This window comes from Ursus arctos, unplaced genomic scaffold (genome assembly GCF_023065955.2).
Source record: "Ursus arctos isolate Adak ecotype North America unplaced genomic scaffold, UrsArc2.0 scaffold_28, whole genome shotgun sequence".
In the NCBI taxonomy this organism is placed as follows: Eukaryota; Metazoa; Chordata; class Mammalia; order Carnivora; family Ursidae; genus Ursus; species Ursus arctos.
Genome location: NW_026622963.1, coordinates 8900271 through 8915112, shown reverse-complemented (window position 1 = coordinate 8915112; position 14842 = coordinate 8900271). Strand labels below are relative to the sequence as shown.

The 14842-nt window shown below is 37.7% G+C and overlaps 1 protein-coding gene across 2 annotated transcripts in view; it reads right to left on the bottom strand.

Moving 5' to 3' along the window:
- REC114 (REC114 meiotic recombination protein) overlaps positions 1-14842 on the bottom strand; it is a 98672-nt gene that overhangs the window by 37925 nt on the left and 45905 nt on the right. The window lies entirely within an intron of this gene.

The following is a 14842-nucleotide window of genomic DNA, read 5'->3' as shown; positions in this document are numbered from 1 at the left end:
CACCTACTTTAGCTCCATCCACCCTGCCAGGGTGCCCTGAGAACCTTCAGCTTGTGCCTGCATTAGTTTCAGCTACTCAACCAGGGCAGCCCCTGTGTGGAGGGCTCTGGGACCCCTGGCCAGCTTCCCCACCAGGGTATCCCTTGCACTGAGAACCCCAGGACCATACTGGACCATATCCACTTCAGCTACAGCTGTCCTGTGAGGATACTCCCTGTGTGGAGCACGCTGGGATCCCCTGAAGCCATCCTGCCTTGGCTCCAGCTGTCCTTTCAGGGCACCCTCTTATGTGGAGAACCCCAGGACACTCTAGCTCACCTACCTCAGCTTCAGCTGTGCTGTCAGGGTGACCTCTGCTCAAAGAACCCCAGGACCACCCCAGCCCTCACCCACTTCAGTTCTGGCCATCTCACCATAGTGGCCCAGCATGGAGAGCCCCAGAACCCCAGAACCCCCAGCCCACACCAGACACAGCTCCAGCCAAAGTTACCAGGCACACACAGTCTACATGGGAGTTGACCATACACAAGACCATTCCTTCAAGTTTAGAAGAAGTAGCTGTTTAGCTTAATTCATAGAAACAAACACAGAAAGCTAAACAAAATGGGGAGACAGACGAATATGCCCCATGCGAAAGAACAAAACAAAACCGCAGAAAAAAGAACTAAATGAAATAGAGATAATAACCTGATAAAGAGTTTAATGATCATAAAGATGCTCATAACACTGGAGAAAAGAGTAGAACTTGGTGAGAACTTCAACAAAGAGACAGAAGATATTTAAAAGAACCAATCACTTGGGGACGCCTGGGTGGCACAGTGGTTAAGCGTCTGCCTTTGGCTCAGGGCATGATCCCGGAGTTCTGGGATCGAGCCCCACATCAGGCTGCTCCGCTATGAGCCTGCTTCTTCCTCTCCCACTCCCCCTGCTTCTGTTCCCTCTCTCGCTGGCTCTCTCTGTCAAATAAATAAAAATAAAAATCTTAAAAAAAAAAAAAAAGAACCAATCACTTGAAGAACACAATAGCTGAAATGAAAAATATACTAGAGGGAATCAACAGATTGAAGGATACAGGAGAATAGATCAGCAATCTGGAAGAAAGGGCAATGGAAAGAATCTAAGCTAAACAGCAAAAAAAAAAAAAAAAAAAAAAAAAAAGATAATTCTTAAAAATGAGGATAGGTTAAGGGATCTCTTATATAACATCAAGTGAATAAACATTTGCATTATAGAGGTCCCAGAAGGAGAAAAGAGGGAGAAAAAGGGACACAAACTTATTTGAAGAAATGATAGCTGAAAACTTCCCTAACCAAAGGAAGAAAACAGACATCCAGGTTCGGGAAACACAGAGAGTTCCAAACAAGATGAACTCAAAGAGGTCCCCATCATAACACAAAAAATCAAAGTGTTGGAGTTTAAAGATAGAGAATTTTAAGCAAAAAACAATATATTAAGTAGCAGGGAAACACCATAAGGTTATCAGTTGATTTTTCAGCAGAAACACTATAGGCCAGAACGTAGCTGGCATGATATATATTTTTTTAATTTTTTAAAATTAACATATAATGCATTATTTGTTTTAGGGGTACAGGTCTGTGATTCACCAGTCTTATATAATATCCAGTGCTCATTACAACACATACCCTCCCCAATGTCCATCACCCAGTTACCCCATCCTCCCACCCCTGTCCCCTCCAGCAACCCTCAGTTAGTTTCCTAAGATTAAGAGTTTCTTATGGTTTATCTTCCTCTCTGGTTTCATCTTGTTTCATTTTTTCCTCTCTTCCCCTAAGATCCTTTGCCTTGTTTCTTAAATTCCACATATCAGTGAGATCATATGATAATTGTCTTTCTCTGATTGACTTATTTTGCTTAGCATAATATTTAAAGAGCTGAAAGGAAAAAACCTACACTGAAGAATACGCTACCTGGTGAGGTTATCATTCAGAATGGAAGGAGAGATAAAGAGTTTCCCAGACAAAGAGTAAGAGGAATTCATCACCATTAATCTGGCCTTACCAGAAATACTACAGGGACTTCATTTAAATGGAAAAGAAAACGCCATAATTAGAAGAAAATTATGAATAAAAAGATGTAAAATACGACAACATAGACATAAAATGTGAAGGAGGGGTAAAAAAGAAGTTCTTTCAGAATGTGTTCAAACCTAAATGACTGTCAACTTAATAAAAACTGCTATATACTTAGGATCCTATATCTGAAACTCATGGTAATCACAAACCCAAAACCTAATAGATACACAAAAAATAAAAAGCCAAGCATAACACTACAGAAAGCCATCAATCACAAGGCAAGAGAGCAAGAGTAGAAAAAGGAACAGAGAAGAACTACAAAAACAACCAGAAAACAATAAAATGGCAATAAGTACATACCTAGCAGTAATTTCTTTTTTTAAAGATTTTATTTATTTATTTATTTGAGAGAGAGATCACAGAGGGAGAGGGAGAAGCAGACTTGCCACTGGCTGAGTGAAGAGCCCAATGCGGGGCTCGATCCCAGGACCCTGAGATCATGACCTGAGCCAAAGGTAGCTGCTTGACTGACTCAGCGACCCAGGCACCCCGCTAGCAGTAATCACTTCAAATGTAAATGGTCTAAATACTCTAATCAAAAGACAGTGTGACTGAATGGATTAAAAAACAAACAAACAAACAAACAAACAAACACCAAGACATCTATATGCTGCACACAAGAGACTCACTTCAGACCTAAAGACATAAGAGAGGGGCACCTGGCTGGCTCAGTTGGTAGAGAATGCAACTCTTGATCTCAGGGTTGTGAGTTCAAGCCTCATGTTGGGCATGAAGCCAACCAAAAATAATAAATAAAACAAAGACATAAACAAACTGAAAATGAAAGGATGGAAAAAGATACACCATGAAATAATAGAAGTAAAAAAAACCAAACCAAACCAAAACAAAACCTGAAACACTACTGGTCAACATTCCTAATGAACACAAATGCAAAAATCCTTGACAAAATATTAGCAAATTACATTAAAAGGATCACTCACCACAATCAAATGGGAATTACTGTGGGGATGCAAGGAAGGTTCAACATTTACAAATCAATCAACATGATACACCACATCAAAACAAAAAATAAAAATCATATGATCATCTCAACAGATGCAGAAAAAGCATTTCACAAAATTCAACATCCATTCATGATAAAAACTGTCAATAAAGTGGCTTAAAGGGACCACACCTCAATGTGACAAAGGCTGTATATGACAAACCCATTGCTAACATCACATTCAATGGTGAAAAGCTAAAAGCTTTTCCTCTAAGATCAGGAATAAGACAAGGAAGCCTACTCTTGCCACTTTTATTCAACATAGTACTGGAAGCCCTAGCCACAGCAAACAGACAAGAAAAATAAATAAATAAAAGGCATCCAAATTAGTAAGAAAGAAGTAAATTGTTACTATTTAGAGATGATATGATACTATACATAGAAAACCCTAAAGACTCTACCAAAAAACTACTGGAAGTAATAAATGAATTCAGTAAAATTGCAGGATACAAAATTAATGCATAGAAATCAGTTGCACTGATATACACTAATAATGAAGCAGAAGAAAGAAATTAAGAAAAAAATCCCATTTACAATTGTTCCAAAAACAACAAAATATCTAGGAATAAACTTAACCAAGGAGGTGAAAGACTTGTACTCTGAAAACTATAGAACGCTGATGAAAAAAATTAAAGATGACACAAACAAATGGAATGATATCCCATGTTCATGGATTGGAAGAATAAATATTGTTAAAATGTGTATGCTACCCAGAGCAATCTAAACATTCAATGCAATCTGTATGAAAATACCAACAGCATTTTTCACAGAACTAGAACAATAATCCTAAAATTTGTATGTAATGATGAAAGACCTTAAATAGCCAAAGCAATCTTCAGAAAGAGGAACAAAAGCTGGAGGTATCACAGTCCCAGATTTCAAGATATATTATAAAGCTGTAGTAATCAAAACAGTACAGTAGGGTCACAAAAATAGACAAACAGATCAATGGAATGGGATAGACAGCCCCAAAATAAACCCATGCTTTTATAGTCAATTAATCTACGATCAAAGGAGGCAATAATACTCAATGGGAAAGGACAGTCTCTTCAATAAATGGTGCTGGAAACACTGGACAGCACCATGAACAAGAATGAAGCTGAACAACTTTCTTATGCCATATACAAAAATAAATTCAAAATGGATTAAAGACCTAAATTTGAGACCAGAAACCACAAAACTTCTAAAAGAAAACATAGGTGATATAATCTTCTGGACATCAGCCTTAGAAATATTTTTCTGGACCTATCTCCCCAAGCAAGGGACACACAAGCAAAAATAAATAATTAGGACTACATAAAATTAAAAGGCTTATGCCATAAGAAAAAAAATGAAAAGGCAACCTATTGAATGAAAGAAGATACTTGCAAATGGTATATCCAATAAGGAGTTAATATCCAAAATATATAAAGAACTTACACAACACCAAAAAACCAAATAATCCAATTGAAAAATGGGCAGAGGACCTGAATAGACATTTTCCAAAGAAGATGGCCAATGGACACATGAAAAGATGTTCCACATCTCTCACCATTAGGGAAATGCAAATCAAAACCACAATGAAATATCCCCTCACATCTGTTAGAATGGCTAGAACAAAAAATACAAGAAATAACAGGAGTTGGCAAGGATATGGAGAATAAGGCACCCTTATGCATGGCTGGTGGGATTGTAAATTGATGTAGCAACTGTGGAAAACAGTATGGAGGTTTCTCAAAAAAAATTAAACATAGACCTACCATATGATCCAGTAAATTTACTACTGGTTATTTACCTAAAGAATACAAAAATACTAATTTAAAAAGATATATTCACTTCCATGTTTAGTGCAGTATTATTTACAATAGCCAAAATGTGAAAGCAACCTAAGTGTCCATCAATAGATGAATGGAGAAAGATGTGGTATATATACATGGTGGAATATATATACATGGTGGAATATACATGGTGGAATATTACATAAAAAACAATGAGATCTTGCCATCTGTGACAACGTACGTGGACCTAGAGGGTATTATGCTAAGTGGAATTAGTCAATACAGAAGACGTATACTATATGATTTCACTTACATGAAGAATCTAAACCAACAAAACAGAAACATCCCTATAGGTACAGAGAACAAACTGGTGGTTGCCACAGGGGAGGAGGTTTTGGGACATAAACAAAATAGGTGAAGAGGATTAAGAGGTACAAACTTCCAGTTATAAAATAAATAAGTCATGGGGATAAGTACAGCATAGGAAATATAGCCAATAATATTGTAATAACTTTGTATGGTGACAGATGGTAACTACACTTACTGTGGTGAGCATTTCATAATGTACATAACTGTTGAATCACTATGTTGTATACCTGATATTAACATAATATTGTATGTTAACTTTACTTCAATTTTAAAAAATGATATTCAATGGAGTACATGTTTGTTGAATGAAAAAATGTCCACTGGCATAAAAAAAGTGTGGGTTTATTTCTCATACAAATAAAATGATGAATTACAAATTTCTAGAGACAAGATTAAAAGTATCCTTTTTACAAAAAAAAAGATTTTATTTATTCATGAGAGAGAGAGTGAGAGAGCACACATGAGCAGGGAGGAGAGGCAGAGGGGAGAAGCAGGCTCCCCGCAGAGCAGGGAGCCAGATGTGGGACTCGATCCCAGGACCCGAGATCATGACCTGAGCCAAAGGCAGACGCTTAACTGACTAAGGCACCCAGGCTCCCCTAAAAGTACTCTTTTAAAAGGTAGGTACTGATAACACATAACACAGGTGGACTATTTGAAAGAAGGCTGGGGAAAAGAACATTACTGGATCATATTAATCTATTAATGCCACTGCCAGTAGCACAAATTTCAGAGGCATATCTTGGCAAAATGAAGCAGGAGTGGTGGTGACGGTGGTGCTAGGGACAGCTTTTGATTAGTTCGACCCCTAAAATCCCCTTGCCTCTGGCCAGGTGCATCAGTCTTTATTACAAAATGTAATAAGTTAGTCCTTTAGGAACATTTATAATTTGTTGATTATTCAATGTGTCTTTTAATAAAATTTTGAAATTATGATAAAAATACATAACAAATTTACCATCTTAACCATTTTTAAACATACAGTTCAGTCTCTCATCTATGGAACATAAGAACTAGGAAGATCGGTAGGGGAAGAAAGGGATAAAGAAGGGGGGGTAATCAGAAGGGGGAATGAAGCATGAGAGACTATGGACTCTGGGAAACAAACTGAGGGCTTCAGAGGGGAGGGGGGTGGGCGAATGGGATAGACTGGTGATGGGTAGTAAGGAGGGCACGTATTGCATGGTGCACTGGGTGTTATATGCAGCTAATGAATCATCGAACTTTGCATCAGAAACCAGGGATGTACTGTATGGTGACTAACATAACATAATAAAAAAACATTAAAAAAATGTTACTGAAAAAAAAAAAGAAATAAATATATAAATATATAAATAAATAAATAAATAAATAAATAAATAAATAAATTCACACTGTTGTGCAACAGATCTCCCAGAACTTCTACATCTTGCAAAACTGAAACTCTGCACCAGCTAAATAACAATTTCTCATGCCCCCCACCACCCCCACCCAACTCCTGGCAACCACCATTCTCTTTTCTGTCTCTACCAATTTGATTATTCTAGGTACCTCATAACTGGAATCATGCAGTATTTATCTTTTCCTGACTGGCTTATTTCGCTTAGCATAATATCCTCAAGTTTCATCCATGTTGTCGTTTGTATCAGAATTTCTTCCTTTATAGGGATGGATAACACTCTATTGTATGTATATACCACATTTTGTTTATCCATCCATCTGTTAGTGACACACAAGTTACTTACACCTTCTGCCCATTGTGAATAATGGTGCTATGAACATGGTGTACAAATATCTCTTTGAGATCCTACTTTCAATTCTTTTGGATATACCCAGAAGTGGGATTGCTGGATCATATGACAGTTCCACTTTTAATTTTTTGAGGAATCATGATATTGTTTTCCATAGCAGTTAACACCATTTTACAAATCAGTGCACCAATAGTGCAGCACATGGGTTCCGACTTCTCCACATCCTCATTAAAACCTGTGATTTTCTGTTTGTGGCAGTGGTGTTGCTTTATAGCAGCCAACCCAGTGAGGTGGTAGCTCATGGTAGTTTCGATCTGCATTCTCTAGCAATTAGTGACGTGTATCTTTTCATGTGTTTGTTGGTCTCAGTGTGTCTTTACAATTAGTTACTCTTTAGCTCCCCAAACCAGGGGCAGCACATGCAGCAAGAATAATTCCAACCTTTCTCTAGCCATAAAAATCAGATCCAGGGGCTCTTTCTAGAAGTTACAATAACACATAGACCCAATCATACTTTAAGCCAAAATATTACCTACAAAGTATATGACAGAAGCAGGTGTTCAAATATATTGGGCCAAAGGCTTCTTTTATTGTTGAAAGAGACGTCTGCTGTTTCTGCCTGCCTAGCACACGTTTTTCCTTATTCTGGGAACACATTCTGATTTTCCTTTGGGAAATCACTCCTCCCTCTTTCATAGCCCACGCGATTCAGATTAGACTACTTCCTTACCTGGCCCAGCACCACGGCTGAGCAGGTGACTCAGGCCTGGCCTGGCAGCATATCTAATTGCTTCCGACCAAAGTGATTCGTTTATGGACCAGCATGTGATACAAACTGGCAAAATCCAAGTAAGTCCTGGGATTTTTGCTAAAACTGGGAAGGAGGGGCACTCTTTCTATTCGGATTGCGAGGATAAGAGGAGAGATCCTTCCTTAGAGGAAAGCAGAGCTGAGAGAGATGAGAAAGACATAGCTAATGATATGTTTGAGTCACTTGTGCCAGAGGCCACTCCTATCTGGACAGTTTAATTCACTGAGGCAAGAAGTTATTTATTTTGTGTAAAGGAAATTGAGTTGGGTTGCTGTTATTTGCAACCCAAAGAATTTAATTAATGTACAGCATAAAGCAAACATAATTCATTTTTTAACAGTTCAATTACATATCCAAATTTCCTTGTCCAATTGCCATACCATTTTCAAATGGTAACAATATACTAATGAACACATTAATTTTATCTTACTCTTACTCAATGTCTTATCAGTATCCACCACTTTTTCCTTTATGAAACATGTCTGCCCTGAATGCTATGACCCCCCACTCTTACTGTTTTCTTCCTACCCCTGACAGCTCCTTCTCTGCCTCCTTTGCTAGCTTATTCTCCTTGACTTTCTCTTCCCTTGTTCATTTTACTACCCTCTCCCCAGGCAATCCTCACCACATCCAGTCTCAATGACTGTTTAAATACCTATGACTCCCGAATCATATCTCTAGTGCAGACCTCTCTCCAACCTTCAAAGAACAAGGAGGTTAATTGTTAAGCAGTAAACAAGGACATATGGAACTGACATCTCTGCTGGAGTATCTCAAAGACACCTCAAATTCGAACAGTCCGAAATCAGGGCCACAGCCATCTCACATACACACACACACACACACACACACACACACACACACACACACACACACACACACACACACACATCCCTCTGCCAGGCCTGGCTCTTCTCCAGAGTTCCCGAACCACAGTGAGTGAGGCTACCATCAGTTGAGCTGCATAAGCTAGAAACCCGGAAGTTTTCTTTCACATGTCTCTCTCCCCTACTGCCATTTCCAAGCCACCACTAGTCATTGATTTTTTTTTGCTTTTAAATATCTCTGAAATCAATCCATTCCTGTCCATCCTAGTATCAGCTACCATCTTCTTTCTTGATTTACTAAAATAGCCTCCTAAAGTAGGCTTCCTATAACCTCTTGCCCACCCCCTTCTCTACACCACTGTGAGAGATGTCATTTTTATCTAAAAACACAACCGGCCCTGTCACTCCCGTTTAGAATTCTTCAATAGCGTCCTATTTCTCCAAGGATAAAAAACCAAATCTTTTTTTTTTAAGATTTTATTTATTTATTTGACAGAGAGAGAGAGAGACAGCCAGTGAGAGAGGGAACACAAGCAGGGGGAGTGGGAGAGGAAGAAGCAGTCTTCCCCCTGAGAGAGGAGCCTGATGCGGGGCTCAATCCCAGGATCCCAGGATCACGCACTGAGCCGAAGGCAGACGCTTAACGACTGAGCCAACCAGGCGCCCCAAATCCAAATCTTTTATACAGTCTGCAAAGGAGTAAGTGGGAAGGATGTTGTATGTAAACATCTGCATATCTACTTTGTAGATAGAAGACTATCTAAAAGCTACAGAAACTGGTCTTTATATTCAGTTCCTTGTGAATAAAATAGAGTGTGAGCAAAATTAATAGATAGCTATTATATGCCTTCAACAGATACCATATTCATAAAGGGTTAGCCCGTGTCTTAGTCAGTTCAGGCTGCTATATACCACTGGCTGAGTGGCTTAAACAGGACATTTATTTCTCATAGCTCTGGAGGCTAGGAAGCTTGAGATCAAGATACTGGCAGGTTCAGTGTCTAGTGAGAAACTGCTTCCTGGACTGTAGATAGCTACCTTCTTGTTGTGTGCTCACATGGCCTTTTCTCATGGGGAGAGAAGACAAGAGTATATGCTTTTTCTCTTTTTCTCTTTTTTTAGTAAGGGTACTAATCCCATCATGAGGGGCCCATCCTCATGGGCTAACCTAAATCTAATTACCTCCCTAAGGCCCCATCTCCAAATACCACCACACTGGAGGCTAGGACTTTTAACACATGAATTTAGAAAGGTCAGAATTGAGTCAGTAACAGCCCATAAAAGTCATGCCAAAATACCTTCAGAATTTGTAAACAACATCACTATGACAATATTAGTAACTACAGCAACTCAGTAAAAAATCAGATCTTAGGAGCACCTGGGTGGCTCCGTCAGTTAGGCATCTGACTCTTCATTTCTGCTCAGGTCATGATCTCGGGGTCATGGGATTGAGCCCAGCAACAGGCTCAGCGCTCAGCAGGAAATCCGCTTGAGATTCTGTGTCTCTCACTCCCTCTGCCCCTCCCCCCAGCAACAGGCTCAGCGCTCAGCAGGAAATCCGCTTGAGATTCTGTGTCTCTCACTCCCTCTGCCCCTCCCCCCACCCATGTGCACTCTCTCTCTCTAAAATAAATAAATAAAATCTTAAAAAAAAAGAATACAGATTGTATTATATTTGCTGAGCTATATAAACATTTTTAAATTTAAAAATCACATAATCATACTATAGACCTGTTGCAAAAGAAATCTCCCAGACTCATTGACTTATTATACCAAATCTCATAGACGCCTAGACTTATTATACCAAAATAATAAAAGATAATACAATAAGTTGTTTGAATATATTAATATATTTAAAGGAAAATCTGTCAGTGTCAGAGGCAAATATTTGTAGTACCCATCCAACATTTTGTAGAAGAAAGGGAGTCTTAGCCACTGTACTTAAAATTATTCTAATTACAACAAAAGTTTTCTCACTTTAAAGTATCTCCTTCTAGGCTTCATATTTGGCATTATTAAGGTATACTTATATTCTGAATTCTGAATTCTGCCTTCTTCACTTAACATTATTATATCACAAGCAATTTTCATGCAGCTATATTTTTGTAAGGATAATTTTTAATGCCTACCATATGGGTTCAACAATTTTTAAAATCACTATTCAGTGTTGGCTATTATGGATACTTCCACTGTATCCCTATTATGAATAACACCATGATGAACACCTTTGGATGTATTTTTTAAAATATTTTAGATGATTAGCCTAGTACAGATTCTGAGAAATGGAACTGGATTAAAGGTTAACAATTGTGCCGTATAAGGGGTGTGTGTTGGGGGGAATCATGAAAATATTTTATTTTTTTAAAGATTTTATTTATTTATTTGAGAGAGAGAGAGAGCATGAGAGGGGGGAGGGTCAGAGGGAGAAGAAGACTCCCCACTGAGCAGGGACTCCCCCCCCCCCCCGCCCCCGCCAATGCGGGACTCTATCCCGGGACTCAAGGATCATGACCTGAGCCAAAGGCAGTCGCTTAACCAACTGAGCCACCCAAGCGCCCAATGATGAAAATATTTTAGAAAAACAATGTGCTATGTCATTAATATATGTCATATAATAGTTTCATCACATTCTTATTAACAGACTGTATATTAAAATTTAATTCCCCTTATTAAAGAAACCCAAACATTGTTTTAATGTCTTTATCTTTGATTACCAGCTATTTACTCTCTTCATTCATTCATTCAACAAATAGTCATCTGTGCTAGACACTGGCATACTCAAGGGAAAATGACAAAAGACACAATCTCTAACCTCAAAGAGCTTGCAGAAGTAGAGATGGAAAACGTCATCAACACATCACCTAGTAATTACATGGATAAGAACCAAAAGGCCAAGTGCCAGAAACACACAGAAATGGTGCTTAGCTTAATTTAGGTGCTTGGGAATGACTTCCTGAGAGGTTATAACTAAGTTGCATTCTGATTACTACTGAGATTGAACATATTTCTGCATGTTTATTTATTCATTCTGTTTTCCTTTTTTGTGAACTGTTTGCTCATGTGTGTTTCCTTACTTACATCAATAACAGTCTTATTTTTGTTAACTTGTGTGAGCTCTTCGTTACAATAAAAATATTGTCATTTTGTGTCCTAAATATTGTTTTTAGGCTTTTAACATAAAAAATACATATATGTGAATATCCATATATAGTATCTATTTAATATGTAATAGAAATATATCAAAAGATAAAGATTTGAAAGTAGGAGTAATTCCTCTTCCCATCTCTGTCCTTCAGCCATCCTGTTTCCCTCCCTGTGCTAAGCACTGAAACCAAGTTCTTATAAAGCCTCTTGATACACTCTATGCATATACGAGCTGATACATATACATAATCTTCTTTATCTAAGTTATATACATACATAGTTTCCATTTTCATTTCAGATATAGATATTCTGTGGATATTTCTCTTTATATTCTTTGCCTCTAAATTTTTGAGTTACAGCTTTATTACTTAAATTGTAGATATTCTTCATATACCCAAGAAATGAACACTTTGTCTTGAAATGAAATTTTGTCATCTTTTTTTAAACTTTGTTTATGGTATTTTCTCCATGCAGAAATATTGATTTTGTTGTTGTTGTTGTTGTTATGGATTTTATCGGACATAGCAAAGTTTTCCACTTTTAAGTAGTCATTATCTTTTGACCTTTTCCTTGGTGATTTAGAAAATCCTTTCTAAGGTCAGAGAGTTATGGAGTTAGTACACAAATCTAAGTAAGTACCTTCTTTCAGACCTGTATTTCTTTTGACTTCCAAGAGGCCTCTAAGTTTGATGTGGTCATTGGCTTCTCAGGCATGTAAGAAGGATTTATAAAATCCATTCACTCATTTACATTTATCCCTCCCCAAAATTTACAATTGTAACAATGATTCTACATTGATTGAATTTAGTTTTGATAAAGAAATATGTATAGCTCAATTAAACTATAATCTTTATCAAACGAAGCATATATACATTGTTCACAGTTAACATGAATTTCTGATCTAATTCCTGAATTATTAAATGTAGCATTTCTGCTTGCATTCATTTCTAGTGGCACTTCAGCCATGTTGTATCAGCACCACAGGCATCTTTTTAAACTTTAATTTTTAGATTTCGCAAGTAGTAATAATTATAACAGTGCAGTGAACCAGCTGAGCCTAGGTATAATGCCACCTCTTGCTATTTCAGTACAACTCAGATAATACTAAGTGACATTAAAAGTACAATCAAGACAACCTGGCAAAGCTTTTTTAAAAAGAGAAGGGTCACAATTCAGAATCTTGTTTCTCAGTTCCCACTATCTTCCATTATTAGAAAATAAGTGTGACAAAAGACCAAATGCAAAAAGCAAAGCTTTTAGCTTCTAAGAAATACCAAAGCTTCCCTTACCTTTAATTTGTGGAGCCTACTGGAAGTTTTCTGCACAAGATGACCAAATCAATACGAAACCATGTGTTTACAAAAAGAAAAAAAAAAAAAGCAGTGGAATGTTAATTCTCTGTCACTTCAGAAAGGATGTGATTTGGAAATCACATTTCTCAACCATGCTCTCCTCAAATGTTCTATCCATAGGAATAAAAAGAAAAAGAAAGCCTTTTCAAATTAAAACGGATGATGGGCATTAAGGAGGGCACTTGTGATGAGCAGTGGGTGTTCTATGTAAGTGATGAATCACTAAATTCTACTCCTGAAATCAGTATTGCCCTATATGTTAACTACCTGGAATTGAAATAAAGACTTGAAGCAAACAAACAAAAAGCAGGGGGTGCCTAGGTGGCTCACTTGGTTAAGCGTCTGCCTTCAGCTCAGGTCATGATCCCAGGGTCCTGGGATCAAGGCCCACGTGGGGCTCCCCACTCAGTGGGAGTCTGCTTCTCCCTCTCCTCCCTACTTCTGCTCTCTCTTACTATCTTGGTCTCTCTCTCTCTCTTTCAAATAAATAAATAAAATCTTAAAACAAACAAACAGACAAAAAGCACATTACAGAACAACAAGCAGGGAATTTTCTATGAACAATAACCAGGTTAAGAAGGACTGGAGCTGAACGTTGGGTAAGAATAGGCCCTATTTAGTGCAAAGGACATTGTTTAAAAAAAAAAATACTACTAATAAAAGGCTCCCAATTAGCCTGCACCAAAGAGATGATCAGAAAATTTACATACACAGCAATGGAACAAAAAAACTATTTTCATAAGAATCTTTGTGGATTCAGCAAATTTGAGACAAACAGATTGAGTACACATGACCAATAACAACACATATATTTAACTAATAAACTCACAACTTACATTGACCAAAGGTCCAACCAAATTATAGAGAAGTTTACAAACTTTGACACATGAAGAATACCACAAACATGGTGAATGTAAGATCATTCATGAACATTTATAGGGCTCCTATTACACTGCAGTGGCTATGCACGGTAAAGGGGATTAAAAGATAAATAAAACATTGTGAGAGCTAACAGGCTAGTGAGGAAGATAAACATGTAGAAGTGTTCCAGGCACAGAAAGAAAAAAAAAAAAAAGTCATTCCAGGAAGTGAGGACAGCAAACACAAATAGAGGAGTAGAGGAATATGATATGAGCAAGGAACAAAACGTAATTTAGTTTGGTTAGAGAACAGGATGCAATTTTATTGTTGTAGAAATTTAGACAAGCCAACGTCCAGGGTTTTATAATCCAAGTTAAAACAGAATCCAATAACATGTCTATATTCTCTAATCCATTAAAACAAAACTCAAGATTTCCCATGCAGCATATAATATGTATGTAGTCAATGTTTTAATAAATAAAAAAAATTAAACAGCTCAGCCCAACTTGCAAAATCAGTTGATTGTTCCTCCCTGTTCTCCTCCTCCGAGTACATTCCTGAGGAAGAATTAAAAATGGTCCATATCTAAACCTGGAGCAGAGGCAAAGCCCAAGAGCACAAATCTCAAGTATCTGCAGAAACTCAAGAGGAGGGGAAACAAATGGTTGTGCACAGGAAGGAGGGGCTAGGATTCTTTTTGCCAAAGAGCACCAGGGCCCAGGAAGGGAACCAACGGCAGCAGGCAGCCCAGTGACAAGCTAACTGCAGGTTGCAGTCCAAATCAGTAGGAAAAGGACGGTGTTAGAACAATTGGCTATCTACATGGGAAAAAAAAATAATATTGGGTTCCTTTATCACACTAACCACAAAGATAAATTCTAGGAGGATTAGAGAT